Source organism: Patagioenas fasciata, chromosome 27 (genome assembly GCF_037038585.1).
Source record: "Patagioenas fasciata isolate bPatFas1 chromosome 27, bPatFas1.hap1, whole genome shotgun sequence".
NCBI lineage: Eukaryota > Metazoa > Chordata > Aves > Columbiformes > Columbidae > Patagioenas > Patagioenas fasciata.
In genome coordinates, this window is record NC_092546.1 from 5,421,310 (window position 1) to 5,439,293 (window position 17,984).

A 17,984-nucleotide genomic window follows, 5' to 3' on the forward strand; every position below is an offset into this window, starting at 1 on the left:
CTTCGAGGAACGGCACCGCTGCTTCTGCACATCCAAATTCAGCCCAAGTTTCTGTTAAAAACTCACAGCGTTTTGTCTCAAAGCGGCAAGCGGGGCCGGCGATTGCTGGAGGGGAACATCCATGGCAGAACCGAAGCAGCGCCTTGGGAAGAGCTGTGGGACTGGAAGGACCTTGGGATGAGATTGCACCGAAGAGTTTTTTACAGCTAAACCTGCAAATCGCAAGCGCAGGCTCAAGGTTTATACGCCCTGGAAGCGAAATCTGGTTGCGCCAGTGATTAAATCCTATTTATTGCAGATGAGCCCTAAACCAAGCTCACTAAAATAGTTTCAGCCCCCTCAAGTAGAAAACAATTTGCTAACGCAACTACCGATGCAGGAAAATTAATGTAGCGCTGAGAGGAGGAGAAAAAGTGAGACAATAAAATAAAATCTGGCTATTTGCTTAATCCCAGCCCCAAGGCCAGGCATCGCAGACCAGCACCTCACCAGTACACACATGACCAGCACCGTAAGTCTGCTGGGTTTATTGAGACCGCGTCTCCACCAATTGATTCCACCAGGCGACAATAAATCAGTGGGATGTTCATAAACAAGGATAACGTGTCACTTCTGCTCCTCCACCTTTCACAGCAACGCGAACGGCAAACAGCTTCAGTTCAACTCGACTACACCTTTTATTTGAGAGAAGGGAGATAAAGTGAGGATTACACACTCAGTTTTAAGTTTTATGGAAGGTTCTGCTGTTTATTCCCAGGAACCGCACAGCCCGGGGCAGAGCGCCCAGCACCTAAGAGCAAACCCCAGGTGTAAGTGCTATCACTGTCACAGATTAACTGCTGCGATCAATTCAAAAGGCAGTTTATAAACCATATAAAACGCAGCAAAGTGCTTGGACCGCAGGCCACGCCATGGTCAGCATCAAGCCTTGGAACCAGTTCCTCCATAGGAACAGGAAAGACTCAAAACCTCCCGAGTTCAGGATGATTCCGCAGCCCGGTGAACGCTGCGGTGCCACCCGCGTGATTTCTGGGGGGGGAAAGGACCAAAAGTGCTCTTCTGTCACCTCCCAAACCCTCCGGACCCCCAAAGAGCGGAGCAGCAAGACCGAGACCAACCTGGTTTGACTCAGCCGGCGCGTTTTCTATCAGGTTTGATGCACGAGCACACAGTGAACTCCAATACAACCCTCAGACAATTCCCTCATGCTGGTTAGTGAGATGTCCTGGGAAAAGGCATTGAAATGTACAGCTAAGAGCGCCTGTATAGGACTGCGTGCGTATGTATTCACATGTGCATGAGTATAAATGTGCATGAGTATAAATGTGCATACACATGCACACACAGAGTTCGTGACCTCAGCACACCGATATTTAGAAAAATAAAGTTCAGAAAGCACAAGTATGAACTAGATTTAATTCTTTTTAAAGAATAAATTAATGCAACAGCAAGAAGACAAGAACACCGGGTGAAAAAACATCATCCTGCACCCAAATTCAACCGGGCAACCAAAAACCCATCCTTTCCCTGATGGAGGCAACTAAAAGCCCACAGGCTGCCAGAGGTGGGGCGATCGCTTTTGCCACTTCTGCTACTATTTCATAACCGGGAGCACTACAAAAGCAGCAGAACGTGCAGGTGCTGAAGCCCCAAGTTCAGCAGGAGGGAGCGGGGGTCCCAGCACCCCGGCCCACCAAGGGTTAACTCCTGCCATTTTGGTGCCATTCACCGAAATGTCCATTAAGGGTGTTACATAACAAAATGGCAGCTCTTAACCCTTCGCTGGCCAGGCTGCTCGGCTGCATCTGCTCAGCTGCACGGCCCTTCTGCACCCTCATGGCTGCCCCCCCCTTCTTCCAGCGTCCAGGGAGGAATAAATGAGCTCGTTAAGTACTTGCAATTAAAAGGAGAAGGAGCCCACGGAAGTTTGCTCTGTGCCAGGGGTGGCTGGAGGCGGTAGAGGGAAGTTCTGCACTGGCCACCAGCAGAAAAAGCATCATTGTAGGGATGCGGGCCTGAGGAAATGCTGAAGGAAAACAGCTGAGATGTGGGGTATGGGAACCCTGCTGTGTCCTGACAACAAACAGCTGAGATGTGGGGTATGGGAACCCTGCTGTGTCCCGACAACAAACAGCTGAGATGTGGGGTATGGGAACCCTGCTTTGCCCTGACAACAAACAGCTGAGATGTGGGGTATGGGAACCCTGCTTTGCTCTGACAACAGACAGCTGAGATGTGGGGTATGGGAACCCTGCTTTGCTCTGACAACAAACAGCTGAGATGTGGGTTATGGGAACCCTGCTTTGCCCTGACAGCAGCCCCGAGGATGCTCTGGGTGCCCGGCACCAAGGGGAGCACCTGCAGCAGCTTCTTTTGCACTTCCAGCCTTGCAAAAACCTGGTTTTATCTCCATCCAAGCACCCAGGCCGTGCCCACAGCACAGTCACTGCAGCACAGTAGGAAGCAATTCAGCCTGGGTTTGCCTGAATATCTACTAAACCCAACAGATATAAGTTTGCAGGAAGGCGCTGGGAGCACCACAAACGTCAGATTCTGGGTTTGGGCAGGAACGGGACTTTGAGAGCTGAAGTCTCGCTGCACTAGGAACCAACCTGCTTCCCATGCTATTCGTGTCAATTCACCTTAAAAGTCACTATCAGGGCTGAGTTTGGCTCCATTTATTAGTCTGGAGTCTAACCCCTACCTAAGGGCTCTGTGTAACAAGGAGAGAAGCATCCACAATTCTTAAGACATAGATGATATTAAACGCGTCGCTGTGGCAGTGGAATGTAGCTGCTGCCTGTAAAATCCATCTAGCAATTTGCTAAAGAGTTGTAAGAACTTCAGAGAAGCATTCGCTACGGGGACTATCTTAGAAAAAATTGTGATCAATTTTAAAAGTGCAGAATAATAATAATAACAACAGGTTTCTCCTCCTTAACGCCTTTTACTAGTGCCGCTGTTCTTTAGAGAGTATTCCATGTTTAAAGGAAAAGGCTCAGTTCTCACAACAACGCGGATTCCCCGGCTCGCTCTGCAAAGCGTGGCCGGTTTTGGTGTCTCCCATGCTCGGTGGTTCCGAGCTGTCCTTCTGTCCTTCTCCAGAATGAACCGCGCGGTTCAGCGTGGAGTTGGTTCATCGTCACCCCGCCACCTTCACACGATGCAGCCGACAAAGAAGAGCGAAATTCAAGTGGTTTTGTTCAAAGAGAGCGGCTCTTAGAGGAATCGCATGGGCCGACTCTGCCTTTCTTCAAGGCTGCATTCTCCAGGCACATCGATCCTCACCAGTATCAACTCAGCCTTAAAACCTGCATCTATTTTAACTCAAAAATAAAACCCTTCCACTTAAAGGGCTATTTATTTGATGGGAACAGATTTAAAGATGAAGTAACAGCACCAATTTTCCCCTTTTCCCAGCCCCCTTCCCATTTAACCTGTGCTGCTTATTAGAGGAGGGATCACTTATTTTAATGCAAGAACAGCAAAACTGGCATCTTTAAATACTTGGTCACAACAACAATCAGATTTTCCGGCACCACATGATGTGCACATTATAATACAGGTTTTCTCCTGCATTTTCTGTGCACACAGCTTGTCACTCCTCGCCAAGGCGTGCAGTGCTCTGGATTCACATTCACACCAATGTAAAGTATTAATGCATCCACAGTACAACCATAGAGGGAACTGGTGCGACAAGACAGACCTAAACAACCACTCAATATTCTAATTCTGCAAAAGAGAACTTTACATTCATTCTAAGGTCCACTGCGCTGGGTTTAAGGAGTTGTTTCTAGACTTACAGCCACCACACCACACGTTGCTTGACCTGAATTCTCCCCCAAGTTTTATAGATCTATTTCTGTCTAGAAACTCCTGGGCAGGAAGTCTGGTAATGACTGCGTCTGGGCTTTGTATTACCAAAGAATCACGGAGATCCTCGGTGCAGCGAAACACCAGTTTCCATCACAGTTCAAAATGCAGCATTTGGATAAGTTGAACCGGCAAAATCAGACTGTATTGCCACACTCTGCTCTACAACCGCACAGAGCAGTGATTTTTGGGTGTTCACCACAAAACGAGAGAGCGAATTAAGGAATGTTCACGACTACGGTCAGGATGTCTGCGACACCTCTGACAGGTGGCATTAACAAAGGCGGTTTTGTAACTTCATTTACCCTTTTGGTCTCGCGAAAGACGGTGCCACTTCACAGGATTTGGGACCTTATGTAATAAATAGCCAAAAAACATCAGTGGTGCTTGTGGCCTGCACAGTGTTAATGCTGAAGCTCACTCCAAATCAAATGAGTACATCTATGAGCAGAGACATTGACACCTACACCAGGAAAACTGAGACTGGAAGAAATGCAAAGACCAGAAATGCTTCACATTGATCATCAGAACCTTGACAATACGGGTTTCGGAGAAAAAAGAAGATTTGCTATTTATTAAATGCTTCATTTGACAATATAGCAGGAGAGTGGGGCAGGATCACACACTGAGCAAGGGAGCATGGCCAGAGCTACGCGATATCTGCAGGAACCTCCCTCCCATTCACCAGTTTTGTTCGGGGGGTTTGCACAAATGATCAAAATATACAGAAAGTCTCAAGGGAGGAATTTCCGTGCGCTTGCTTTTGCTTCTCTCATTCAAGACTGACAATACTGTGCAGCTGTTGTGAGCGCCCGGTTAAAAAGGAAGCGAAACTCCTTTGTCCCTCAGTAAACAAGGGAGGTTTACCTGCTTTGGAGTGTGGATTAAGCGCCAAGTGAAAGGTGACTGTTGGTTAAGGCCCAGGAGCTGGATCCTGATCCGAGTTTAACCTCGGAGCTCCTCTACAGCTCTTCCTTGTCCTCCTGGACCAGGCAACAATTCCACCCTCCCAGCCCACCTCCCCATTTTCAGTAGCGAACAAGGGGAAGAGGGGGTGTCTGTGCTGTTTTAGGGGCTCATTCTCCATCTCATTGACAACTCCTACCTGTCAGCGACGTTCATGGGTTCCAGGTGGGATCCCGACCCGGCCGAGCGGCTGAAAGCGGCAGCAGTGAGAATCCTGGGGGCAGAGAGACGCCGGTTACACACCCACAACACACGCAAAACCATTTTAATGTTACTGCTTTGCTTATTCTATAGCTCTTTAGTCTGTTTAGGAGGAAACCAACTGCTTCTGGTTTGACCCAAACACCCACTGGGACCAATATACCCATTTCTAACTCCTCGAGGAGGAAGAGACCGACAAGACCTGTGCTTATCCTAAGGGCCGGTACCGCAGGATCGCTCCGGGTGGCTCAGGGCGGTCCCCACGCCACCTCCCCATCGCCTTCTCAGACAAAAGCAGCACAAGCGTGCACGCAAAAAACCTCCTAACACACATCTGCACAAGGAAACGCGCTCGCTCTTTCCCAAATTGACCGGGACACTCCAGACCACATCACCGTTCCCTGCAGAAGCGGAGAAAAGAAGGGGAAACGACTTCTTCGCATGAGTTTTTGTCCTGTGGTAGAGCACATAAAGATAATTCTGAAAAGAACGTGCTCGTGCGTTCGTCGGCTTCTTGCTTGAGAAGATGTTTTGCTGGCGAACACTTCACAAAAGACCTTCCACAGCCTGTATGTACAGCATACGACAAATCCTTCCATGAGCCTGTAGGTACAGCGTACGATACCCAAACCTTCCCAGCCCGTGAAACCGAGGGAAGAAACCCACAGCCGCTCACTCGAAAGCCACTCGCTTTGCCGTGCTGCTGGACGGGCAGTTGTGAGCCGGCCCAACGCCCCACGGCAGCTGCTTTCCCCAAACAAAGCCCAGGACGGGTCGGCGGGTGCGATTTGGGCAGCGGGGCCGCGGCCGCTGACCCCACGCGGGGTCGGCCCGGGCTGGAGCGGCAGCTCCGTAATTGCTGCAGAGCGGCTGCCAAGACGACTCCTTGGAAGCTCGGCCTCTCATTTCTGCGAAGCCACTGAGAACTGAGTCATTTCCCTCCTCCAAAAGTTGCAGTTATTTCTGGGTTTTTGCCCAGAAGGCAGGAGCGGAGCTCGCCCAGTCCCATCCCTCAAATCAAACCGTCCCCCTTGACCAAGGCGAGCTCACAGGTCACCTTGTCCCAAAAGCCAAGAGACTGAGCCCAGCACATCTCTTATTTTACCATTTGAAGCACACAAAAAGTTTCCAATAGGTTAAACAACCTGCTACAAAAGCACAGATATAGAAACTTAATGAATGGATACACAACTGTATTCTGGTCCCTGATTAGTTATCTAGAGGGCAGGTCTGGCTAATTATAGCTCATCCTATTAGTCCAATGCTTTTCTAATTAGAAGCTCATTGAAAACCATTGCGATAGCTACTCCAGGGCCTTCAACAGAGCTATAAAACCTGATGGATACACCAGCGCTTCCCCGCTGCTCCTCGTGCATCGGGCTGGGAGACGAACAAACATTCCTTCAGCGCACAAGTCAACAAGAAACAACATACACACCGCGTACCGCGCCGTGACAAGCGCCACCGGGGTACACCGGGAGTCACAACAGCATCGCAGCGAGCGGGAGGCCACGAGTTGTAACGCTGGGGGGAAAAGGAAAATTGAAATGATATTAAAAAAGGAATTATTCTGCCTGGTCGAGATAACTGCAAAGGTCGCAGTGGGAGGGGAGGATCCTCCAGCATGGGCTCTATGCTGGGGAGCCGGCGCTCTGCAAAAGTCCTCCCAACACAGAGGAAAACGGTCCGGGTAGCACCTTGGTGTCGGCGTCTCCCGCGTTCAGGAGGAGCTCGGCTACCGAGTCGTATTTCCGAGGCTCCGGCCAGCCTCCATTTTTAACGAACCGTAGCATTAAACTCCCATAGTGCCCGTGTCATGGGACTAAAATAGTTTTCATCTTGCGAGGACACCAGAAGAGCGGTTTAACCGCTTCAGTGCCGCAGGACGGGCCGACCCGCGCTCGGCACGTGGACAGCCCCACCGAAACCCGCCGTCCTGCTCTGGATCGGCTCCATCCACGGCTCAGCCTCCTCCTGCATCTCCGAGATGAGAAGTTTGCTCCCACAGCACACACTGCTAAGGAGGAAAGGTTAAAACGCCTATAAAAATATTGTGAAGGATTGATTTGGAAAGCGCGTGTTCAGGGAACCTCGCAGGAAGCGGGCGATTAAATGGTTAATGCTTGGAAATGAAGCTCTGCCCCAGCAGCAGCTCTAAGAGCAACAGCTCTAAGTTTTAGCAGCGTTTCCATTGGAAAAAGTCACTGCAGAGGAAGCGATCGCAGGGCTGGATGGGGACCTGCGGGTCCATGTGCTCGGTGTGGGGACATTGGGGACACCCAGCTGGCATCTCCTCCACCATCCGAGAAAACGACATCTTTGGTGTCCCACCGCTCCGCTGTTCTTTCAAAGGTTCAATGTCTCGTTTAAAAAGAACTGTGGCTCTCAACTTTTAAAAACTGTAACATGTGAAACGTTCAACAACTTAAACCCAAACCCGAGCAGCATCCCCTGCCGACTCGCCAGAGCAGAAATGGGGTCTGTTTGCCCAGAGCCCACCTGGTCACTCGGGGAGGGTTTTTCTCTATGAATCAATGACAGCTGTAGATCAGAATTTTTGCAACATGACCGAATCCCATCAACACTATCAAGAAAAATCATGATTCCCTGAAATTCAAGAGAGATTTCGTCCATGAAACAGGGTTTTAGAAACATTTTCAGCATAAGACAGGCTATGGATTCTAAGATTAAAGCGTGGTACCTATGGCACAGGTAGCAGAGCTGAGCGTTAGCGCTGTACAAACCTCCTCCAGCAACCCAGATAAGAAAAGTGCTGGACTTTTTGGAAGGCTGGGCGAGCTGGTCAGCACAAAAACGGAGTCGCATTTCAGTGCAAATATTGACAGACAAGGGCTGGCTTCTGTCTCATGCGCTCAGGCTTTACTTCCATAAATATTTTTCAATACAAGCGTAAAGTCTTCAAAGACTTCGCTGGCCTAGAAGAACTCACAAGGATCCAATCTGGGTTTTTTTAAGCATGGAAATAGCAGTTGAAAGCATTTTTGTACGCTTCGAAAATGCAGATTCCTCCCTGCCATGTGCTTCAAGAGAATTCAAGGAAGAGCCGTCAGATGGAAATAATGGTCACGGTGCACGTTGCGATCCAGCGTAAGCAACCTTCAAGGGTGGAAAAGCCCCGCTCGGGCTTTGGTGAACGTGCCGATCCATCCTGTACCTGCCATTTGTTGGTGTTTCTCCACATATTCAAGTGTTGCTTTGTACCTCCTGCGTGCCTAAAGCTGCAGGTAAAAGCTCAACACCCCGCTCTTCAGTTTGAGCCTCTTTGCAGCGAAACGCCACCCTGTCGGGGGGAAAAACAGCGCCTTTCAGATGCTCCTTAATACCCGTTTACTGTGCATAAGTCAGATCGCAAATAAAACCGGCGACAAATTAAGAGTCTCCCCCGCTCGCTCCTGAATCCCAGCGTCACAGATAACCCCCCCGACTCCCCTCGATACCATCAATACCATTTGTAATTACACCCTCCCGATCGATGCCGGTGTTCGCGGGGCTGTAGTAACCCTGTAGTTAAGCCGGTGAGCGGCCGGGATGGCGCAGCCGGCGAGGGCAGCGCTTGAGACGGCAGCACAAGTCAGAGATGGAGAAACCACCACTGTTCCCTACACATCCTTCTTTTGGATGCTTATTTCCCAGCGTTTGTGCTCTGGTGGATACCAAGTGTTGGTAAATCACACAGAAGCACTCGCAGGCCTTGGAGTAGAAACCCGGCTTTACTTCTTGACTCAATCCCTGCCGCTCACCTCCACCAACATGCAGGGAAACCTCGGAGTAACTTTTCTTCAGAAAATCCTTTTGGGAAAACAGCGGTATAATCTAATTTCTTGCAATCAAAACTTACTGTTTTGAGCCCAAAGTGCAAACACGTTCTGATTTCTCTCGTTCTTAGTCTGGAATATCTCAGTGGTTAATTCTACTACCGAGCTCCTTCCTCCCTCCCCGAACAAGCTCCACAATCTACCTGCGCTTTTATTGAGATTACGCGGAATTCAGTCAAACGTGGATATCTGGAGGATGCAAAGGTAAAGAGGTTCCAATAATGCAGTTCAGAACCAAATAATCAACTCCTAGTGCAATTTGTGTCTTCAAAGCGGGGGCAGCAGGTACCCAGATCTCTGCAGAAAACCTGTTACTCCTCAAAAAGTCCACAGGAAACCATCCCAAGACACTTCAGCTTCATAAAAGTTCAGAGCAACATGTTATAAAATGAGCAAGAGAAGCCGATATTTCTAGATAAAGTGAACCCCAGAGCAAGGCTTTGGGTAGAGCGGTTTTGGGTTGATTTTCAGAGCTGTATCCCCTTGTGCAGAAGCACCTGAGCAATTCCATGTTCTCATTCAAAGGAACAAAGGGGCATGTTAAGGAATTAGGGAAATCCATGAGCGAAACAGAGAGAAAGTAGTATTGTTGCCATTAATTTCACAATTAAACTGCGAAACAGGAGTTAAGTCAGAGAAGGGATGGAACCACCGATTTACGAGGTTGCGCTGGAGTCAGGTCCGAACACTTTTATCCGTCTGTTTCGCATGTATCCCAAGTTAATCTTTGTAATTACTATAAGTGAGGCCTGACTCATTAAATCAGAGTATTTGCAAGAGGTTGGCTTGCAGAACAACAAAACCCACCCGACGCAAACACCACGGGGCCCTTTGGAGAAGAGGAACCATAATATCGGCTGTGGAGCAAAAGGAGAGGACACCACCAAGAGCTAAAACCAGACCAAAGTGCTTTGATTTGGGGGTTCTTTGCTTCATACATCGCACAGTTTGAACTCTTCTTCTTCAGTTACTCTGTATTTACGGCCAATTATGTTGGTCCTCACCTAGGGCCAAGATCTACTGGATTCATCGGGTGAGCAAAAAGGGCTCAAATCACCGGAATATTTGTCATCCAGAGCAGCAACTGGGAGCAACACGCTGCCCTGTCACCCTCCATCCGCACCGAGCCGTCCCAATCGACTGGATTTAATCAAGGTGCTGTCTAATTGTCCACCGGTGCCAGATCGGGGTACAGATGCGTTTTTCAAGAGCTGGGGTTCCTATGTGCCGTTTGCAGCTGCGGGATGTAGTTCTGATAGAGGAAGGGGGTCTCTCTTCTATGCGAAGAGCAGCGCTATGAAATGCACTTGCAGAACATTAAACAGGCCGAGAGGGGTGAATTTATCGCCCCTTTCACCGAGCGCTCAACAACTCAAGGAAGAACGGAAAGCTCTGGATCTTCCCTCCTTAAGACAAAGGCTAAAACGAGCAGTAATGTACAACTTAAAGTGGGTGGCAAATCATCCTTTCTAGCTCTGCTGGAACAATCTGTTGTATTTTCATGGATTCAGGTGTGTTTGTGCTCTGGAATCGCAGATGTGAGGGATGCTCAGTGCGCACTGAGGCTCTGCTGTGCTCACCAAGCAGCGTTAACCGGGCAACCTGATATCAACTACAATACAATAACTTGATTGGTGCCTCCCTGGTTCAGCATCAGCGATGGAAAACACATTAGCAACCTTTTTAATTATCCTTTTTTTGGGGGAGCTCAAGATATCATCCTGCACTACCAACACGTCCTTAATCTCAGTTGTAGGAGTACGTTCATAACCCATAAACTGGTAATTTTGGAGCAGCAATTTTGGCTTCCCCGACCATATTATTTACAAAGCGACCCGAGGGGGTGTGTGCGGGGAATGACACTGTTCAGAAAGCCAAATAAGGGAACGAAATGGCAGCTTGGCAGGGACCCAGCGGCCACACCTATTGACGGGGAAGCCGAGAACAGTCACCATCATTAATTAATCCCGAAGCCCGGGCACACTAAACTCCATCTGGATGCAGAATGCAGCCCCCACCTGAAATCAGTATCAAAAGTAAGGGCGGCTGTGGGGCTGGTGTTTCACCCCTGGCCCCACAATTGGACAAGGAAACAAATGCTGTCATTGTCACCCATGGGATCAGGAAGGGATTTTAACTCTGAGCAAACCTGGAATGGTCCCTGGACCCAGAACGAGCAGAAAGTGAAGAGATAGCAAAGATGAGCAAGACGAAATGTGGTTATTTCAGCAGCTCTGTGTAAAACAGCATCCAACTCCCACCGAAACACGAGGGCGTTTTGGGTGGGAAACAACCAGTGTCACAATTACACCCAGCGACATTTTGTAGGAGATCTTCTTATCGAGTTTGCGTATCTAAACGTCCTAAGGGATCAATAACATGAGCAATATTAAAATGAGGCTTATTTAATTACTTCTGTAGCCTTCATCACCATAATTCTCAGGCACCTCACAGAAATAAGTTACCTATCAGGTCTTAATCGAGAGGATTCACGCGCTTTTGTTCCCCAAGCCGCTTCAAAGTCCTGGCTGCTCGTTAAACCATCACCTTCAGGTTTAAAAGCAGTTGTTGGTGCAACAGAAGGAATGAACACGTCCCTCTGCGGATACGTTTGCTGAAGGGAGGAGAAAAAGTAGGAGAAACTGAAATAGCTTCAACACAAACTAACAGAACAAAGGTGAGGAGTTAGAGGCGCTTGGTTCTCCTCCTGGGCAGAGAGGGGCACGGGCACAACCACGCTATTTATTGAAAATATCAAGCCAAAAAGAGTTGACTCTCTTCAGAATGCAAGAGTTTGAGAGCTTTTCCAGCCACAGAATACTTTACATAGGCGCCACATACCAGAGCACCCCCAAAGACACTGCTGCTCAGCACCCCGTGTTGCGTTACCAATGGATATTGCTGCTTTCTTGGCTTTCCCGTAAACGGTGTTTGAAAAATAGAGTCTGTCCGCTCCCAAAATAATCAGGCACTTGTTTTCCAAGACTCCAACCTTAAAAACAACCACGCAGACCAGCAGAAAGCAAAACTGGAAGCTCCTCCTCAACAGCATCATTTCACCAAACCAGAACAGTTTGCATGGATATTGCGCCAGGGTCCCCACGGGTGGTTCAGCGCGTCTGGGGACACGCGAGTACCTAATTCCGCCGGAGACGGGATTTTCCGAGATCCTATTAAATCTGAATGCCTGCGGTTTACCTCCGCTAATTCTCGCAGGCATTTGGGAGCTCGTGATGACGCGGCCGCTTCGAACACGGGCACCGGGCACCGCGAATGGGCCGGGACACCGCGCAAACCGGGATCCGTGGGACATCCAACAGTTCCCTTCTCCGATTCATTTGAGTACCTGGGAGGTCTTCACTGTTTGAGGCATCACATTGGAAACGAGAAGCACGTTACCCAGCGAGCGTTCCACTGAATTAAAGAGAAAATAAAGGCTTTCTTGAATGGCAACTCCTATAGTCTTATAGGTAGTGAAATTGGGTATTTGTACCCCGAAGTAAACAAGACCGGCCACATCAAAATCTATGTCAAGGCTACCTGAAGACTCTATCACTGCTTCATTTCCTTTTCCCATTGACATAATAAGCCTTTATTCCTTCAGCTCCAGCAATCTGGGACTTTAACGCCAAGACCCCACCATAAACTCCTGCTGATTTTGGATATTTAACAGAGAGGGGAAAGAAGAAAGAAAAGGCTGCCTTGAGATCAGCTCTCTCTTACACACCCGTCATCGCATCTCCATCAAATACCATGGAAAAGTATCACCACCCTTTTGAGGTGCCATTGGACACTCTTAGAAGTTGTTGTTCCTCACTTTTGTCTGAACCTTGAGTAACATTTACTGTTAAAGAATTAGTAATTATACCCGTTTATACTCAGCTGAAGGTACTTTAGTGCGGGGGGGAATGGTGTTCACCTCATGTCAGGGCTCATCTGCCTTATGAGAGCTCTTTTCCCTCTGGCTCCTGTTCACGCCAGGGCAACAAAAAGCAGATATTGCTGTGGTGACTGGAAGCGCGGGGGACTCCTGGGCCACACTTCTAATGCAGTTTCACTCGTGTTTATACAGGAACAAGCCCAAATCAGGTGACGCATGAGACGCCAAAAGCAGGAGACGAAGCGCTCACGGGCTCATCCCTTTCGGAGTTCACTACAGGGCACTGCAAATTAGAAGGGAAACCGCGTTTGAGCGATTGGTCACCTCGTAATTACCAAAGGAATCGGGGACCAGCTCCTCTCCTTTCCAGCACATGCCGGATCATCTGGGACGCCCCACTTGCCGAGGTCGCGGCCAAAGCGCCTCACCTGGAGGGGCCCCAAAAATAGGCAGGGAAACTCCCTTTGCTCTTGCAAAATCCCGGTTGTCTTCTGTTTGTTGTTCTCTTTTGGAGGAAAAAATCCAAACGAGAGGGAAGAGAGAAGGAAAAGCAAAGTGGGAGAATGAAGAGGCTGAAATGCTTAACTCAGTGTAAAGAAAAAAGGGTAAAAAACAGTATTTAATAAGAATGAATACAAACAGAATGGATGGAGATAAACTCAGAGATGTGCGTGTTAAGCAGCTCTTTGACACCCGAACCACGACACAGACCGTTCAATATACCCTGCTTAACACGAGCAGCACCGGATAGAGCTGCAGAAAACTTCTAAATGGGATGTATGGAAAGAAACTCTGCAGAGCTTGAGAACTCACCTGACCCGCGCACGTCACCTGCACAGACACCACGTCCTAACGAACAAACATGGGGCGAACTCCCCGAGTCGGGGCGCAGGGTCTGCACGTGACGCTCCTTCCCGTATTTGTGTGGCCTTCGGCATCTGTGGCCGGTTGTTAAATTTTACTCTCCCAGACCTTTCGAATGTTTGCATTTCCTAACACAGCAAACGGGCCGTGCAGATTGCGAGGGAAACCTGACGGCTCTGTCTTCACCCTCTCCTCCTCCTCAGTCCTACCGGCAATTCTCATTGGAAAAATGAGATGGCAGGAGGCTTAGATAATTTCAAAGATAAAAGCGAAAGATTAAAATAAAAGGAACTGTTGTTATAATCCACATTTTGCACGCTTCATTTGTAACACATGCTCATATCCACTTTGCACATGGGGTGGCCAAGGCATGGAAAGGTTTAAGTCACTTACCCAAGCCAGTATAAAACCCCTACTTTGGTGAAGAGAAGGAAACAGAAGTGAGAAAGGTCTATCACAGCACACAGGACATCAGCTGGATGGATTTTCAAGATGCAATAACAGGGACAAGCATTTGGGACCTGCCTATGACGCCACACCGGACCCACCAGCCCCGTCCTGCACTCCGGCTGCCGCAGCAATACATTCAAACATTGTTTTCTTAAGAGCCAACACATCAAAAGTGCCCAAAACTTTCTTGCTAAACTTTGATTTTGTCCCACACAGCCTAAATGGCCTAATCAGATCTTTATTTTTCCTCCAAACGCCCTCTTTGCCCAAAGGGAACGAGCTGTGCTTGTGAGGCCAGGCACAACGCTGCTTCCCAGCGCCAGCAAGAGCAGCATAGCGGACAGCGGGTTAAAAGCCCCAGCGCTAACGAAGGGGTGCTCTGTAATTAGGAGGTAGGGAAGCTCTACTGAGGATTCCTCCCTGCCCCGGGGTGGCCACAGTCTCCCCAGGTGATGCCCAACAGGTCACACATACAAACGCCCGCAGGTGAACCCCAGCGCTTTACTGGTGCCCACTGGAGATTCCCAAGACCTGACACACCGACGTCAAATACCAAAGAGCACAATTAAAGGCAATGAAAGGTGGAAACGCTGCTAAGTGTGGGGGGAAGGAAGAGAAGAAGTGCTGAGCAGCAAAAAGCCAACATAGGAAACCACGTATTAATAAACCTGAACCTTTGTTCTGTCCCTGTCCTGTACCGCTTGCTTCGGGCAATTCGCTCTCCTTCTCCCCACCTGAAAATGGACACATGATTCACCTGACAGTGGAGGTCGGTGATGTACACAGGGCATCCAGACTGAGCGGTGCTAAGCAGATAGAAAATATCACAAAGAAATTAATAACTTCCGAAATGCCAGGTGCTGCATAAGGAACAGAGCGGGATCTGCTAATTGAGTGAGGGTCAATGCCCCAGGTAAAGGGATGACATGGAAATGCAGACATGGGGAGGGGGAAGGAGCCTGGAAAGGTCTAAAGTAAGGCTCCCCAGCAAGTCTTGACACCAATCAATCACAATATGAATGCATAAATAAGCACAATGTCTATATATAAAGTGCCAAACTCTGGCTTGTAAGTTTTACGGGTGCAATCTACAACAAGCAGCATGGGTAGCACAGGGACAGCCTGATGAAAAACTACCAAGAACAGACTTTCAAAGAAGAATACAACCGAAACTGGCGTTTTCTAGTCCATCAGTGGCATGTTCTTCCCTGAACATGCATCTTGTCTCATTCCAGAAGAGGAAAGAGTGCTCACAAACCCGTTTTCCCCCCAATCAACACAACACGCCAACGACACCGCACATACTGGTGCACAGACTGTGCTGTGATACCTCGGCCACCAAGAGCATCACACAACAGCAAACGTTACTTCCCCAAGTCTAAAAATAAGTCCACCATATTTTCAGATACCACAATCTCCAGAAACATTTGGAGGGGGGAAAAAAAAAACCCCAAACCACACAGTTCTACGTTACTTAGACTATTATTGAAAAAGATACAGATTGGAAGGCGAGAAGCGCCTGGAACGGGGCTGTAATGTTGGTCATTCTAAGAGGAGGAATTAAAAACCTTCACATCACAGTTCGTTTTGCCTTTGTTTTTTTGTATTTTAATTCAAAAGCGAATGCACACATTGCATGTTTTTTCCAAGCTTTTTTGCTGTGACCTATGGTACCTACACCCGGGATAGAAGCCTGTACCCGCACAGGTACGTATCTCACACACAAACTGCACAGGGCGTACAATTTTATACCTCAGAAGACACATAAAGAGGGAAAAAATGCATTGAGAAGTTTGTGGCTCAATGAAAACACTCTAAACGCAGCCAGCAAAGCAGCGTTTTCCACCCAGAAGTTTGATACCGAGTGCCCTGTCCAAGTAGAAAACCTGAGCTCCCCCAACCGCGGCGGCACCTTCTTGGTTCTGTCCTCCCAGCCTCTTGTACCACACATCGGAACTTTTGGGTGGTTGGTGACCGGCTGGGGACTTTACAACACAGGTACCACCGAAAACGTCAGACGGTCTCAAGTGTGGCCTCATCGCATCCGAGCGGATTTTAGAGGTAGTTTTAAAAATACTTCCAGCGTTATCCAAAAGATGTCAGAAGTTGGCTTCCTTTAGTTCTACCCTAAGCCTCTTTCTTTCTTCTCCCCTTAAAAAGTAGCATAGCAGAAGCGATGCGGTGAGAAAGTAAGGATGCTTATAGCCCATACGGATGTGTAGGGCTAACAAAGAGCACACCCAGAAATAGAAGTGTAAGACCATAAGACAGTAAGCCCAGGGTTCCTCCCACAATTACAGGTCCTTTACAGCAAAGGGATAATTCCAGTTCAACCCCGAGGCTGTGCACAGAGGTCCCTATGGGGGCCGAACGTCGCACCTACAGACACGTGCTGCTGTCTGGCCAAAAAAGCGATGAAACCCTTCGCCTCACCTTGCACAAGCCTCACAACCACCACACAACACACCAGAGCTGTCCGAATTGGAACAGATGGTTTTAAACAGCTCTACATACGACTACCGGCCTGTAATTACTACAAAAAAGTCGTAACGCAGCTATATTAAGTTACAGCATTAGCATAGTGCCACTGCATCATCCAGCAGCGGTGTTGCATCATCACCCACTGATGTAACCTCATGACTATGTAATGCTGGTAGGGATGGTTTAGCTGCTCCTCTGTGTTTTCACCTCTGAGGAAAGAGCAAAGTGTTCGGCTGCCTCCATCCTGCCCCGCTGCTGATACCGAATGACCAGAGACACAACCCTCTCCCAAGCACAGAACGTGGACCTTTTCACATTCACACAAAGTTCACCCAGAGCACGTTAACTGGTAGTAAATCCGCTCTTTTTCCAAGTCAGGAGGGCACCAACCTGTTGCTCGCGCACAGACAGCACACGAAGGGGTGAGCTTTTACAGCCTCAGCATCACACGCCAAGCTGCAGAACCCTCCCCATTTTCAAAACCAGACAGTCAGAGGGAGAAAAAACAAAGTCAATAGTTCCCAGCCCCGAAACCAGAGTATTCTGTGATCCTATGTGAGATACCTCACCGCAGAGCCTCGCTGCCTCCAGGATATCACACCCCTTTTTTTGTCCAGAGCTTGACAATCCAGACACACCAAAGGCTACGCCAGCGGTAATGGAGCGTGATGGACAGGAATACACTGTCCTGTACACGTCACGATCTCGGGTGGCTGTGAGGTGGCACTCGGGGGTGACGCCCCGCCACAGAGAGCGCTGTCCCCAGTCACAGTGCCCTGAGGGGGCTACCGGCCTCCTCACAGCCCAAACGCCAGCAGCCATCAGCGCGGTATCACCGCTACATCCCGGCAGGTTCCATCCCAAGATTTGGTGAGACCGACCGATCACGTGCGCAGCGACGCAACACCCAGAGAGCCCCGCAGGATTCTGACACAAAAAAGCCTTCCACGTGCTACGCATCCCCCTTCCTTTCTGACTTTCTTCTGCCATCTCCTGCCTCCGGTCCCCTGCCACGTCTCTTATGCTCCTGCTTCTTCCTACCCGTCTCCTTCCGCTCGAGACGCTGGTCAATAGTTTGTCTGGAAGAAAGCCGGGTTTCGCTCCCTTCTCCCGCTGATGTATGGCAGCTTCCAGCCTACTGGCATGTCTCTTATTCCCCAAGGCCCCTCTTCGTTTCACTTCCTGTGTAACCGTCTCTACCAGCAGCTCCGCTACCTCTGCTTCCAGCTGCATTTGCAGGCAGGCAAGGGAGAAACATGAAAGTCAAACACCTGCAAAAAGAAGCTGGAAACAAGGTTTAGGGCCATGCCTGGAAATTAGCGTTGTATCCCTCAGCTTAGGAGCCTCTGTCCTGGGGAAAAGGGGTTTTACTGCACAAAGTACAAAAATGGAACAGCTTTGGGCAGCCAGAAAGAAAAAGACAAGTGGAAGTA

At 49.0% G+C, this 17,984-nt stretch overlaps 1 protein-coding gene and 1 long non-coding RNA gene across 9 annotated transcripts in view; both read right to left on the reverse strand.

Moving 5' to 3' along the window:
• The window catches only part of GATAD2A (GATA zinc finger domain containing 2A), a 48,664-nt gene that overhangs the window by 20,605 nt on the left and 10,075 nt on the right, over positions 1-17,984 (reverse strand). For 4 of the 8 annotated variants that reach the window (XM_065858446.2, XM_065858453.2, XM_065858448.2 and 1 more), the window contains exon 2: positions 4,979-5,053. The exons of 1 other annotated variant lie outside the window; for it this stretch is intronic. The gene's annotated coding sequence lies outside the window, so the exon portion shown is untranslated. Of the gene's footprint in view, positions 1-1,118; positions 1,215-4,978; positions 5,054-6,485; positions 6,505-17,592; positions 17,727-17,984 lie in introns of those variants that run through there. 3 more of the 8 variants (XM_071799638.1, XM_065858449.2, XM_071799639.1) reach the window with 3 other exon arrangements.
• LOC139825691 (uncharacterized) lies at positions 10,925-13,872 on the reverse strand. Its single transcript, XR_011735915.1, has 3 exons — positions 12,796-13,872; positions 11,342-12,290; positions 10,925-11,239 (listed from the first exon to the last, which is right to left on the reverse strand). It is a non-coding gene; the product is annotated as an uncharacterized lncRNA (long non-coding RNA).